General features: G+C 40.3%; 1 protein-coding gene across 18 annotated transcripts in view; it reads right to left on the bottom strand.

The window, feature by feature from the left end:
* MAGI2 (membrane associated guanylate kinase, WW and PDZ domain containing 2) overlaps positions 1-14928 on the bottom strand; it is a 1255661-nt gene that overhangs the window by 679021 nt on the left and 561712 nt on the right. For 4 of the 18 annotated variants that reach the window (XM_070616992.1, XM_070616997.1, XM_070616994.1 and 1 more), the window contains exon 1: positions 3244-3718. The exons of the other annotated variants lie outside the window; for them this stretch is intronic. The gene's annotated coding sequence lies outside the window, so the exon portion shown is untranslated. Of the gene's footprint in view, positions 1-3243; positions 3719-14928 lie in introns of those variants that run through there. 18 annotated transcript variants of the gene reach the window in all.

Below are 14928 nucleotides of genomic sequence, written 5' to 3'. Positions count from 1 at the left end.
GTAGAGGGGAAGAGTTCTAAAAGTGATGGAGGAAACGGATGCTAGAAAGCAGGCCATTACTACTTAAGATCTCAGACAGGTAGAAGCTGTGTGTTCAAAAATATTTCAAGAATAATTCAGTTAGGGTGAAATATCTTTGTCTGAAACTTAATTGTTTTATCTCAACTTTTCCTTTCTGTGGCTCAGGCACCTTATAAACAGCGAATTTTGCTCTCGGGAAATTTTCCATTTTCCAAACTTGAAACTCTAACAATATAGGCCTATTGAGATTTATTTCAACACGTGGGTTTGCCCTTTCTAGCTCTCACTAAGAGCTCATTGGCATCCTCAGGGTCACTCAGCATCACACACACCTCATTGCAGAAATTTCCTATTAGTCCTGGATTTTCTCCGTTCGCCCTCGATGGCTGCTGCTCTGTGAACTGCTTCTATATTATATTTTGCCGCTTTTAAAACAAAATTCCATTGGCGGGAAGTTCGTAAGGTTCATGATTCTTCGTAGGGACCTAATATCTGGTTTAAATATCAGCACCATCCAGCTTCTAAAGCAGCTGGTGAGCTATGCCCTTAGTTTTACCAACACAGCCCTCTGGTTCTCGACATCTGAAATTTCTCTGGATAAACCCCCTGACTTGCAGTAATTAGCAACATTTAAGAGCGACCCTACCAATCCCCTCATGAACTCGGAGGCCCCCGTTTTCATTGTATTATCAATTGCTTTGTTCATTGTTCGATTTTAATTGCATCAATTTCCCCAAAGCACACTATGTGCTATAGTCAAAGTCTACAGGTATAAAAGCAATAATTAGATCTGCACGCAGTGTCAAAGTTCCATTTCCGTTTTTCTACTAAAGAGGCCAGTCCCACTGCCTTTGTAAGCTCTTAGCTTTATTACAATTATTCAGAAAAGACTCTGAGAAAACCTGTGCTGTAACTCCTACGTATGTGTCCAAGATGCAAACCCTTAGAGAGGTATCCTTCAGCAGAGCAAGTGGTATCTCATCTCAAGCACTTCTGAAGCTGTTCCCATAAAGCTCTTAAAACATTGTCCTAGAAGTCTTACATGTCATAACGTAGAGATGACTCCATGCCATTTCTCGGGAAGCCTTGAGGTTTTTTTCAAATTTCCGGAATTACGGAACTACCCAACAGTTCAAAGAATTATTCCCTCCGCACAATGCACACATTATTGCACTGTTTGCATCTTCGTGTTGCCTCTCTAGTGGCTAGTGCTGTACTTGTCAAACATCTAGAGCCCACTGTCTTCTCCTGAACCCACTCTATACGCATACAATCATCTTAGAATGCTCTAAAATAGAGAACAACCGATTTCACACCCCCCCGCAAACAACACATGCTCTTAACCAGGCCCTCAGACACACAGCTCCCTGCTACCGCGCATCCTGCCTCTGCTGGCTGGAGCCTTCCCAAACCGGAGCCTAAATAAAGGAGCAGTGTGGCTGCGGTGGTGCCGCCACCCCCTGCTCGGTGCAGGGCTCCCTACATCAGCACATGTGGAGCACAGGACAGTCGTGCACCCCTCCCTGCACCCCCACTCTGGGACAGGACCCTTCTCCTTGCACAACAGATCACAATGCCAAAACAGGGAAAAAATGGGACCAAAGAAGAGGGCAGTTTGATCTTTTCAGAGATGGGTGCTAGGCAAGCAGCCTTCTGTTTGTACCTGTCACTTCTCATGCGGAGAGTCCAAACGTAAAGTGTCACACATGCGTGCGTCTTTCCTCGGAGACACTGTTTACTGGCCCTCTTAACAACAACAAGAAGTGCCGTATAGGATGTCCAAAGAAACACAGTCGACCCTTTCAAAAATGGAAAGCTGTGACTGCTGGAAAAATATCTTCTGCGAGCCCTGCTGGGTAGTTTGTACTTGAAGTAAAACCGCCACCACCCACTCCCCCTTCAAGCCAGGATGTCAAAAGGCAGGGAACCGAAAGGAACTGGGAGCCAGTCCGTCCCTATCACAAAACAGCCATGGGAGCAATTTCATGCTGGGAAGAGGCACGACAAGTCGGAGAGACCATCTCCTCAGGACGGGAGGAGAGATATGGAGCCATTTTTCACTAGGTTCACAAGAAAATGTCAGCTCACAGCTGCTAGGGCACCGCCAGAGCGCATCTTAATTTGGTCAAAAGGGACCCAAGCCAGTCACCCTCATGGAACATTTTCTTAAACAGTCCATTACAAATCCAATTCCGTCTGCTCTGAGCATCTTCTTGAGACAGTCTTTGGCAATTGCATGGCACAGATTTGCATCCTATTGGAAACTAAACACCTTCCCCCATTTCCTCTTAGAATCATGTGAATTAGACACTTCTAATAGTCACCAAAAAAAGAGGAAGAAAAAAACCACCTCTCCCCACTCTCCACCCTCCTCCAGCTTCTTGACTAAGACCGCTGGGCAGTTTACTTCAGAATAGAGCAGATTCTCAACCAGCACAATGGCAAACTGGCATACAAGTCCGCTATCACGGAAAGCACAGGCGATGCTTTCTTTGTAAAAACACAGGAAAATACACATGCTGGAACAAAAGACTATCTGCACAGCGAGAAACAAGAGAAATCATGGGTTTTACACACATCTGTATCCACTTATACACAAACGGCTTTGTGCCTATTTTAATTATGACATATTGGATTCTCTCCTCAAACCAGATCCCAATAAAATTAATTTGTAAGCTTTGGCTCCAACGGGAGGCAAAACATACTCCACCGGAAGAATACCTGGTGTGTGCCTTTGTTGGTAGGGTGCCATTTCAAACTTATTATATTTGAACTCAATTATCTGGGAAATTAAGATAAGGCAAATGCAGTCAGCTATCTCGGAATCATTCTGACATTACAAGAAATGCCAAGTCAGCAGATATTCGCTGTTTACATTTCCCAATAACCTAATCGTGCATTTGCAGCCTTCTGGAGCAAAATGCTAACTATTATCCAAACAGCCACCTGACAATCTCAGGCTGAAACACACATTCTGACTCCGAAGGGGACACCGTGATGGCTCTCCACTGGCCGTGCTGAACAAAAGCTCTGCACGCACACGAGAGGCATTTGGTAAATGAAGTGAGAGTCGAATCAAGTTAGGTTCACATCTGGTGGAATATGGCACTGCCTACCCCAGGGTTGGGGAGCAGAAGGGCTCGGGGTTATGAATAGAAGACACACACACGGAGATACACAGAGAGAGATTCAAGCCAGACCGGGCAGCTTCAGCTTACTAACCTAGAGCTCCGTTCAAAGGAAGCAGAGCAGCGCCGTGTCCTCTCCCACCTCTCCATGGTCCTCAGTCAGGGTCTTCTCAAACCACCTGTACTGATCCAACCCACGTTCAGACAAGATCATCTTCTCGACAGAAGCAGTCTCAGCTGAGCTTTGATTTTTCCGGCATGGATGCCTAGAATTTTCCTCTTTAAGCCAGACACGGCGACACAAAACTGCCACTGAGGTCTTTTGTTTTCCCCTCCTCTCAAAGATGAAGCATGCAGCACTTCTCGCTCCCTCTCTCTCTTCCTCTCTCTCTCCCTCTCCCCTCTCTCGCTCACGCTCTCTCCCTCCGTTTCTCTTTCCCCAACCCCCACCAGCAACCTCCCTCCATCCGATCCCCGCTCGGTCGGGGTCATTTACGTCTCCCAGCAGGAGAACCTGTGCTCCGTAGGCGCCTGTCTCTCACTTAGGGGTTTCCTCTGTGGAAGGAAGGGAGGGGGGGCGGCTCTAGGTGAAGTCAGGTGACCCCTCCGTTAAAAGCTTGTGAGATGGATGGAGTGTGTGAATTTTAATATACACACAGGCACACTTACATCACAAAGCAGGGAGGAAAACCTAGCTTCTAGAGATTAGGCGTTTTTGGTTTTGCTTTCATAGTCCCCTTTTAGCAATTAAGAGAAGCTAGAATAGTATAATGAAATGTAATTAAACTTTTCAGTGTTAATAACAAGGCTGCATACTTTCAGAGTCATCCAACTGAACAATTCTTTTAAAGTTGTAAGCAGGACTGTTTCTTTTTCTTTTGAGGGTCAAAGAGTCAGTCATTTTACTATTTACACACTATTTCTAACTGGTCTCTTCTTTGACATTGTTCAATTTATCTCAAAGGATCATCATAAGGACAATAAAGACAAAAAAAAAAAATATATAGGAAAAAGTGAAAGGAAAAATAGGTGGCAGAAAACCAGAGTGCAGCGCATGGATAGAAATCAATAGTTTCCTATTGTAAAACTAGATTCGATAGTGACTCATTTTTGGCTCTTAGGCAAATAACTTTTCCCTTCTCTGCTTCAGTGTCTCTGTCTTAAAATGGAAGATAAATGTAATAAATGTAGCATCTCCCATCTCCGCCAATCAAGCAAGACTGGCAGAGAAAGTTATGCAGGTAGATACACCATTCAGGGCATCAGATACAGAAGTAACTGGAAAAACCTGTGCTGACCTTGTATCTTGTTGAAGACAAATTGATAGTCTACAGACCTACACCCTAAAGAGTAAGTTTACTACCACCTGGTTCCCTGCTCCAACATTTCTGATACCCAATGGAGAGCCTCTCTCCTAGCTCTACCATTAAATAGGAATAATATGCATTCTGCTCTTAGAAACTCAGCAAAGAAAAATGAGATAATCTCTATCAACTATCTTGAGAATTCAAGATAAAAAGTATTTTATAAAGCTAAATGATTAAGTAATTAGAAGGAGGATCAACAAATTGGTTGAGAACGTATCAGAGGAAGAATCTCTTATTTGGCTTTTGCTGTTGCATGCATGGATTCTTAATTTCAAAAGCGTGGTGATATGGTGCCTCAGCAAAAGAGGAAAATAGGAGGAGAGCTGACACAGAATCCCATTATCCCTGCCTCGAAAGATAACATTTTGAACTCTTACACAAACAACCTCTCTTTCTCTGGAGCGTGTGATGTCAGGAGAGCACAGCATTTACTTCTGGGACTGGGCACGCCCGCTGAAACACACGCAGTGCCCTCCATAAACACCACTCAGGGGGAGACGTGAAATGAGTAACGGCTATTCACTGCTCTTGCTTGTTTTGTATTTTAAAAGCCTTACTTTGCATGGAAAAGATCCTATTTAAGCTTTTAAAATAAATTATATGCTAACTGGCTGCAAATTTAGCTTCAGTGTCTGCTACAAAAATTGGCACCAAAACATTGGACAATCAAAAATTCTTTCCGTAAAAAAGTAAGTTGGCTTAGGCGAATTTAGGAAGACCTACAATTTTGTAGGATGAAAACATAAAGGATTGTACTGTATAGGTTCTTATAACCAAACTAACTGGTCTTTCGCCTTGATTTTTCCCTTCTAGCATTGGGTGGCTTCACTTTGCATCCACCCCATTTTTTTTTCCTCCACCTCACCCTCTGGCCTTTCTTCTTTTGACCTTGGCATCACTTTCCTTGAATATGCAAAATGTTGGCAATGAGAGAGAGGGTGGCAAAGACATCTTCTATTATGTCAGATAATACTTGGGCTTTACCCAAATTCTAATGTATGGCAAATTTGAAGCTCTGTGCTATTCTAACAAAGAAGTAGTGAACATGGAATCTAGACTATATATTTTGTTATTAAAATCAAAGGGTCTTGATTTAAAGGGGCTTATTAAGGCTCACCAATGACAGGCCAATACCAAAAATAAAGAAGATGAATTAGCAAAAATGTTATAACAACTAACCCCAGCCATCTTTCTAAAAGGTCATCAGGGAACAAACTAAAGGACAGACAGAGAGTAGAATAAATCTTTACTCATGTGTTCATTTATTCCACCAACGTTTATTGAGCACTTCCTTTGTGCTAAGCACTATTCTAAGCTCTGAGGAGTACAAGATAAATAAAACAGAGTCTGGGCTTTTTCAGAAACTGAAAATACGTACTGCTGACATACAATAGATGTTAGTGCAAAATGTTATGGGAAATTGGAAAAAGGGGAAAAATTTTCCTTAGTGGGATGCACGATGGTTACAATGGAATAGGTGACATTTGAACTGAGCCTTTAAGAATGTGTTTTCCAGCTAAGAAAGCAAAGGCAGGCAATTTCAGACCAAGAGACACAGAAAACATGAACAGAGACCCTCGTGCAGTGCGGTGTGACTGGACTACGGGTGCTGGGGGACAGTGGTTAGAAAGGGAGATGGGAACAGGCTGTGAAGGATCTTCAATGCTCTGTCCAAGAATCTGTGATTTATCTGAGATGCAATGGCAAGTTATCTAAGGTTCTTTGGCTAGTAGATTATTTGTTTTACAAAGATTATTTTGGCAGCAGCGCAAAGGGTGGACTAGAGCAGTGTTTCCAAACTTTCCTAGCGATAAGAATTACCTGCAAGTGACAGCAGAGATTCCTGGGTTCCACTCCAGATCTGGAGGAGAAGGTCAGGACTCTCTCTTTTTAACAAATGTCCCAGGTGACTAGACATATAAGGATCATTAAACAGAGAGCTAATACACTCGGGATCATTGTTAAGCCAAATGAAAGACTCCGGCTTTTTTACACTTAAATAAGAGATTTTTACATAAAGGTTGAGAACACTTGAGAATCAAATAAGACGAATGGGCTTACCTTGCACCATGAAATATAAAATTAATACAATAGTCTATGCAATCATATTCTTATTTTCTCTTATGGGAAATCTTTGGTCCTGTCAGGCTGAGCGTATTTATTATCTCTCACTCACATCGGGGATAATAATGCTATTAGAAAACTCTCATATTAGTGCTAAGGGATTTAGCTTTTTAAATTCTCACAATAACTCTGTGAGGTACTATTACCACCACTTTACTAACCATTGAGAAAAGTGAAGTCTGGAGACATTAAATAATTCACCAAAGGGCAGAAAACTAATAAATGGCAGTTTCTGGATTAGGACCCAAGTCTGTGCTGTATGATTAATAACATATCGTATCTTATTTCTACTCCTCTGGAGCTCAAAATGTAGCAGTTGATTATATCCATAGATAATATTGTTACGTTTTGCTTTCTACTCTTCTGCTTTCTGATTACAGATTCAATTTTAGTAGTTGAACTCTGTTTCTGGGCTTAAAGCCTTTCTCTGCCACTTCCAAGCTGTGTGACCAAAGGCAAGTCATTTAACCTCCCAGTGCTTGAGGTTCCTGACCTATCTCATTGCTTCATCTTGCGGCTTAAACGAGAATCCATGTTAGGTATTTAGTTCAATGCCTGGAACTATTAGATACTCACGAAATGTTAATTATTATTTTTTATTATCATTATTTTGTTACTATTAACAAGTGAGAAGCAAATTTTCTATATCTCCCTATGAGTTTTCCATTTCATCCAGAGCTATTTAGGGGTGAAAAAGCACCAAGGACTCTGTATATTATTAAATGTAATTGATGTAGCTTTCATTTTAGTTTACAGAGCTGCAGTGAATTTGATCAAATTAGGAAGCTGCACCAACTACTATTTAACTAATCATTAACTACACATATTGCATATACATACATATACATATACAGGCACATACTCTTGAGACATTTCTGATGGCTTCCCGGCAAGTGGAAAGTAGAAATGCTACAGTTTTTTAAAAGCCAGCACTTGTATTTTAGCAGCAAGCTAAATATTAATTCTTCTTAAAAATCAATGCTATCTGCTTTCCACATATACTACTGTCCTTTTTTCTAAATAAATATTCCAATATTTCCATGGAACATTTCCTTACATTCTGAGATATGTTTACCAGCAAACAAAATTTTTGTTAAGTGTGCAATGTACTTGTCAATTAAGCACATGTTTAGTATAGATATGGGATTGTGCTTACATGAAATCAAAACCAAATAAATAGTAGATCTTATCTGACAGTGGGAAAAAAATTCTGCAAGAGAATTATGGGTATCACATTTTGCAAACTATAGACAAACACGACCTTGACAAAATTCTCTTCTTCTTTTTCCAGTTATATAAATTGTTGATCCTATAGGAAAATATCCTACTATTGACGGTTTATTGAGTGTGGACTAAGTAATGGGTGTGTAACTCTGTTGACCATTAGGTGTGAGCGTAGAGTACTTTGGGGTTGGCAGCTATAGTTAATGTTTGCAGCGCCTGGATCTCTGGGAACTTTCTTTCTCTGTGTCATAGGCTGCATAACAATTTTTGTCAGAACCAACTCATCTCTTTTTGACTGTTTATGCCAAATTAATGCATTTTCAGTCACTGTCAAAAGTATCCTATGCTATTTGAAGATATTTATATGTATGTGCACGCATGCCTAATTATCATAGGCAATGGTTAAAGTTGATCATCCCATTCTAAGAGAAGAAAAGCAAAACGCAGAAAATTCCTGCTTTGGGTTTTTCTTTAGCCTTGACTAACCTGTCAAAGCAGGTGCTTTAAGAAGGGCCTTTAAATATAGCACAGTGTCAAAGACATGGGGCTGTAGCAACCGTTTCCTAGCTGTGTGGTAGTAGACAAGTTATTTATCCGTGAAACAGTGATGATATCTGTTGCATAGAGTTCTTACGTGTTAAGTGAAATAACGCACATAAAGTGCTGAGCATCGTGCCTGGCACACCATTACTACCCCCACCATTATCACCACCATCATCATCACCACTACCAGGATCATCACGTCATTTCCATCACCATCACCATCATCACATCATAATAATCCTCCTCCTACTCATCAGCACCAATATTTATCATGTACCAGGCACTGCTCTAAATAAGCACACAATAAATGGGAGTTTCCATTATTAATGCAATAACATTTTCTTTCACTGATTTTTAGCACCTGGCATTGCATACTTGGAGCCTTTTACCCCAATGTAGAACACACCATCATCAGAACACAGACCCTCATCAGAACAAAAGCTTACGCTTAAATACCGTTCAGTACATGAAGTAAAAAAACCTAGCACGCTTGCCTCTTCATTATCAGTCTTTCCTCTCCATAAACATCTCAGCTTCAGATCTTGCACAGGTCCTCCCTAGACGATTTCTAAGTCCTCTGAAGGTAATTCATCATGCATTAACAATCCACACAAAAATATGCCTCATCCGACTGAAGAGACCCAAGCACAAGTAGACAGCTTTCTGTCCCGAGTGGGCATACATAAATTCCACTGTTGACAGCTGTCCTGTATGGATCTGCATTTCTGATCTCATAATGAGTCATCCCACTTCTGACTTCTGTCAACCAGGCTGAACTGTGATCTTTTATTTTCTCCAGAAGCTCATGCTTTTCCATACACTTCATCTCCTTTACCTTGTGAAACTTATCAGATGGACATAAGTGGGGGCATCCAGGGGATAGCCTGCTCTATAAAACAAACTTTGCCTGGGCTGATCCCAGACAAAATTGTGAAGTGAGTGCAATTTGTTGTCCATACCTTCCACTTTTCCTTCCTCTGCCCTTTAAATCCCTCGGTGGCACTTGCTCCATTGCCTTCACAGTCTTCCCTGATTTTGATTCTCATCTAATAACAAAACCAAAATTCAGCAGAATACACTGTAACTTTGTATCTGTTACCTGGAGTAGGGAGTCTTAGTGACTTGGATGGTTTGTGCAATCTGTTAAAATGAAAACATTCTTTGGAAGTAGAGACTAAAAATAATTTCCAGAAATTTTAAACTATGGCCTAAAATATGTCTGTGGAAATGGACTGAACTTAACACAGCATATTTCTTACAAAGCCTAATTTCAAATCATGAAGGAAAAGGAATAGGGTGGGAGCTATATGCTCTGTCTTGACTAACCCGGCATTAGAAAAATGCACAGTGGATAGAAACCTTGGCTTTGAATTGTAACTCCACCACGAACTGATGATGTGACTTTGGACAAGATAGCTTAAGGTTCCTAAGCCTTAATTTCCTCATCTGTAAAATAGAGGATATAATATCTAAACATAAATGCAACCGTTGAATTGCTGGCACAGAATCTGACACATCATAGGCTCTCAGGAAATTGGACTTCTTGCTCTTCCTAAGTAGTAAGTCACCTGCCAATTAGCTCCTTTTTTCATGGGTCTCCTTTCATGGATCACCTGTTCTGCTCACGTCCCTTTAGTTCACCTGATATTTGCATCAGTGTCTTTCAGCATAAGAGGTTTCACTATTCAAGGAAGATGTGCTTTTGCAGAGGGTCTAAATTTTAGTCAAGTAATCTACTTTTTCCAAGGCACCAGAGCAACTTAATAAAACCAAAATCAAATTAAGTTGGGTTGAGAAAGAGGAAAAAGGTAAAGGTAAAGAAAGGAGAGAGGATAGAAGAGAGGGGAGAAAGAAAAGATAGTTACCTGTTTATCTAGTTGCCAAGAGATGGTACCACAGGAGAATAGAAAGAATTCAATTGAACTCTATTAGGATTCAGGAGACCCGGCTTTGGATAACTCATTTAATGTCAATGACTTTCTCTACAAAATGAAGGTATTGAACTTTTCCCAAGATCTCATCCAGCTCTTAGAGTTTAGCTTCACGAGATTAAGCAGTAAAACATTTCCTGAGGACCCTTCGACATCAAACCCATGATACTAGGGACGGTGGGCTCCCACTGACCCAACCTAACTGCTCTTCAGAGACTGCTGCACGCATTACCTACATAGTCCCATTGAATCTTCACACTAGTACTGCTATCCCCACTTTGAAGAGGAGGAATTTTTGGCTCAGTGAGCTTAAGTGACTTTCCCCAGGTCAAAGAGGCAAAGGGACAGAGCAGGGATTAATAACACCTTTCAATATGAAAGCCCCAGGTACTTTTTACTGCACCATGCTGCCACCCTCTGGGACAGAAACCGGGAATAAAGCTAAATAGAAATTAAACCTTCATTGAATGACTCTGCGATGATATTTCAGATGGAACGTGAAGACTGCTGCAACAATCATGGAAATCCGAAGAAAATACACCCTGCCGTGGCAGTGATGCGATGCTTAGTGTTTAACAACTGGCACTAAGGGGGAAAAAAAAAAAACAGAACCAAACTGATCTGTAGCATTTACCAATTTCTGTAGAGTAAATTTGCTACCATAGCCATTTTCAAGCTACCAACCTAAAGTCACCAAACTGGGGTTGGGAACAGATGGGCACAAATGGCTCTTTCAGGCCAGTGCTGGCCATCTCCAGCTTATCACTCTGGTTGTGTGTGTGTGTGTGTGTGTGTGTGTGTGTATGAACCTGAATTTATATGCCACTTCAACTTTCTTAAAAAAAACCACAAGGGCAAAATATCAGTCCAAATGTTTTTCACGTAACTATGGTCTGTGTGCTTCCATTATGCCCTAATGAGTTTCCCTTTTTTGGCCCATTATGCAGATTACTACTCTAGCTCTTTAAGTTTCAAAATATCACTGTCAATGATCCCAGCAAATAAAACAAAACCTCCAAGATCCCAATCTTGACCTTCTTATTTCTTTCCACATACTGGTTGCTTGTTACATCCCTTTTGAAAGAATATTTTTTAAGATTTCTTATGAGATGTGTGAGGTTTTCAAGGAACCCCCAAGGCAGGGTTCCTCCTGAAAACCAGCAGGTGACGACTGCATCCTTGCCACTTCTGTCTCAGCAAAGGGCATTAGGGAAACCTGAGCAGAAAGGAAAAACAAAACCGCCCCCACGGCCCTGCATCCCTTATTCCTCCCCTTCAAGTGCCATGACTGTTGGAATTCCTCTGGAATAAAAGCAAGATGATGGACAAGTGGCAGGGAAGTTGCATGCATAATTTACACAACACCGGAGCCAGCAGAAGAGTTGTCATTTGTGTGGGCTGCCTAGCAAATGACATTCAGATGCATCGTTTGAGGAATGACTTCTGATTGCTGAGACGATTTACTTCATCTTACTCGTTTCTTTCTTCTGATTGTGAGACAGAGAAGTAACGATAGAACAGAGGATTAAATGTAAGAGTATTATGTGAGAAAATCTGCACAAGTGCTCGAATTATTGCCCATATAAATGTGCGGAAACTTCTCCCCACCTGTTAAATAAAGGAAAAGAAAATGGATGCTGAAAGCATTACTATCCTTTAAGGAAAATGAGATCTGAATTGAGGAACAATTCCTCTTTTAAAAACTATGATAAAGGGGAGGGGAAAAAATCCTAAAATTTTGATTATCTACAGTACAATATACTTATATCTTAGGATGGCCTACATAGTAAAAAAAATGTATTAGAAAGTTAAAATAAGAAGTAATTTTTTTATAATAGATGAAATAATGCTTTAGGACTACACGAAAGCAAAGGATGTTAACATTAGGAACAATATCCTATTAGCTTGATAGGCACCAGAAGAGATAGCTGAAAGAAACTGGATATTAGACGCTGAAAAATTTTTGCTTTGAAATCTTTAAGAATACAACTTAAATATCTTTCCTCAATTGTTATTTTTCTTATTAATAAAGAGTTAAGTCAGAGTAACTCATTGGAGTTTCCTCTTAAATGATTCTTTAAAACCCCACATTGCCCTAAATTTTGGACAACTTCATAAATGATGGAAACAAAATTAAAATAAAAGCACGATTCAGATTTTTCAAAATTTCAAAAGGTCTCTCAACTTTAGATTGTCAATTTAGGAAATAAAAGTTTTATCTCATGAAGTTTAAAACAGCACAAAATTGAGTCAAAGCTGAGGTTCTTCCAACTCAGGAAAGTGTCAGGAGTCAGGTGACAACTTCAAACAGGACGGCAGGGTAAGAGGTGAGGAGAAGAAGGAGGCATCACCAATTCCTTAGAACAAACAGGTCTGGGTAAACAAGCGGATACATGGTTACGCGCAGGACAGTTTGAGGGGGGCTAACTCCTAACTTGGGTCTAGTGAATCTGTCTTCCCATTCTTCCCTGTCCCTACTTCATATCATCACCCCAACCATTTACCTCCCACAGTCAGTGGGGGATGGGATGGTCCTTTGATGAAGGCGTGAGGAAGAAGTGAGTCTGAGTTTGAACCATTATGAGTTTAGAGAACCTGATAGAAATTCCACTGGAGATGTTGAAGGGGTCAGAGCTGGGAGCGTAGATTTACGGAGCACTCAGGGCATGACAAAGTCCTCTAGCTAAAGCGGTGAGAATGGGTGATACCATCCAGGAAGGGGCTCGGAGTCACACTCTTCCTACACTGCACTTTCTACATTTATATTCTCCTCTTCCAACTAGTCTGCAAACACCGTGAAGGTCAGAACTGTCTCTTATGCTTGTATATCCCCTACAGCACTAATACGTGCATGTTAATTGGTCATCTTAATATTACTCTTTAAGATGGAATCATCCAGATGATCAATTACAATGACTATACAGACTTAGACACACACTTGGATAAAGACTCGAGTATCTTCTAATAACAAAACAAAATTTTGATGCTAAAATAAAATCTAAAGGGTGTCCTGAAATGGCCAGCAGTAGGACAAAGAATGTATTCCAGAATGATTCATGACATAAAGCCATGTCAACTTTATTTTTGGAGGATGTTGATTTGACTTGGAGATGGTTAAATGTGTCACTCTAAAAGTGGAAGTGTGCTCACATGATGTGAAAGAACATAATTACAGCCGTCCCTTGAGAGCCCATTCATTTACAGTGCTATTCTGGAAACACTAAGTTTTTAAATCGGCTTCCATTGTTTTTGGAAGGAAGTTCCACCGTGTGGGGGCTCGGAGCTTTGCCCACTATGGGTTTTCTCCATTGGAATTCGATAAAAGATAATCTAGTTAAAACAGGTGAATCCATGAGGCGCCAATTGCCGGCTCTCAGGTTGAGAAACTCTCCATCCTCTGGCAGACACGCCCACCAGTACTGCGTCCCTGCCCGGGTTTCTGGAGAGTCGCGAGGTACCCACGGACAATTTCACTATTAATGACTAGCAAAATTACTACTGTAGTGAAATCAAGTTTAATTCGAAGAATTGAAGAAAAGCTATATTTCTATTCTAGCACACAAGATGTGGGCTACTTCTTTGAAACGTCAAGCATAGAGACACATTTTATTTAAAGAACGTGGAAACACTCCTTTCCTTCTTTGACTGATTCTAGGATATAGTGTTTTCCCATTAGGGAAGAGATAAGCTGACCACAGTTCTGAACAGTCATACCAACAGCATCGTTACAGTGCATCAGGGAGCTTTCAAAGGCGTTATTTCACGTGATGATTATAACCATCCAATCAGATGGCTAAGGCAAGTATGATAATTCCTGTCTTTCAGATAAGAAAGCTGAAGCTCATAAAGGTTAGGATTAAGTGTACACCAGGGGGATTTTTTTTTCCTGCATTTTTCTCTACCATTAAATAATGCAGTAGCTAAGAATTATGTTTTGCATCATGCTAAAGCTTCTAGCTAGGCATGCATGGTGCTTGAGTTAAGATAATCAAGCCTTTTCTTCAAGCGTATATGTCAATTTATAGGAAAAAAGTGTGTCCTATATCCCATCACTTACATTTATGTCTATATGATCATTGATGTAAAATTCACACAAAAATTCAAACTAACCAAGCAAATAAAGCTCACCCTAGAGCTTTTTTACAACGTAATTTTGAAGCTATCATTTAATTTTGGAAAATCAAAACAAAATGACACATAAAATATTTTAAAAGGAGACAAAAATCTACACAAGAGGAATGCTTTTAATTTTGTTCTGCTGCAAGTTTCAGTTTCAAGAAAAGTAAATTAGGTTTAAGCAAGTGTGAATTTGCAAACAAAATGGAGATTGAATACTTTTACTTTAGAAACCCTTTTTATTGGTTGTACAGGCCGATAGTACAAAGTTATGGAAGTGTTATATTTTAATTTCTACAAATATAGAAAAGTCCTAAGAGATACTAATGGGAAGAAATTATAGATTAGTATTTTAAAAAAAACTATTGAATTGAAAAGCTCTTAACAAAAGCTTTGAACAACGAATTGTCTATTTTGCCATCATGTCAAACATGCTGCCTTTGACACCACTCACTGTTCCTCCCTGAGCATGTA

The sequence above is a fragment of the Equus przewalskii genome, chromosome 4, assembly GCF_037783145.1.
Source record: "Equus przewalskii isolate Varuska chromosome 4, EquPr2, whole genome shotgun sequence".
NCBI lineage: Eukaryota > Metazoa > Chordata > Mammalia > Perissodactyla > Equidae > Equus > Equus przewalskii.
The sequence above is the reverse complement of the archived record's forward strand: the minus strand, read 5'-3'. Positions and strand labels throughout refer to the sequence as shown.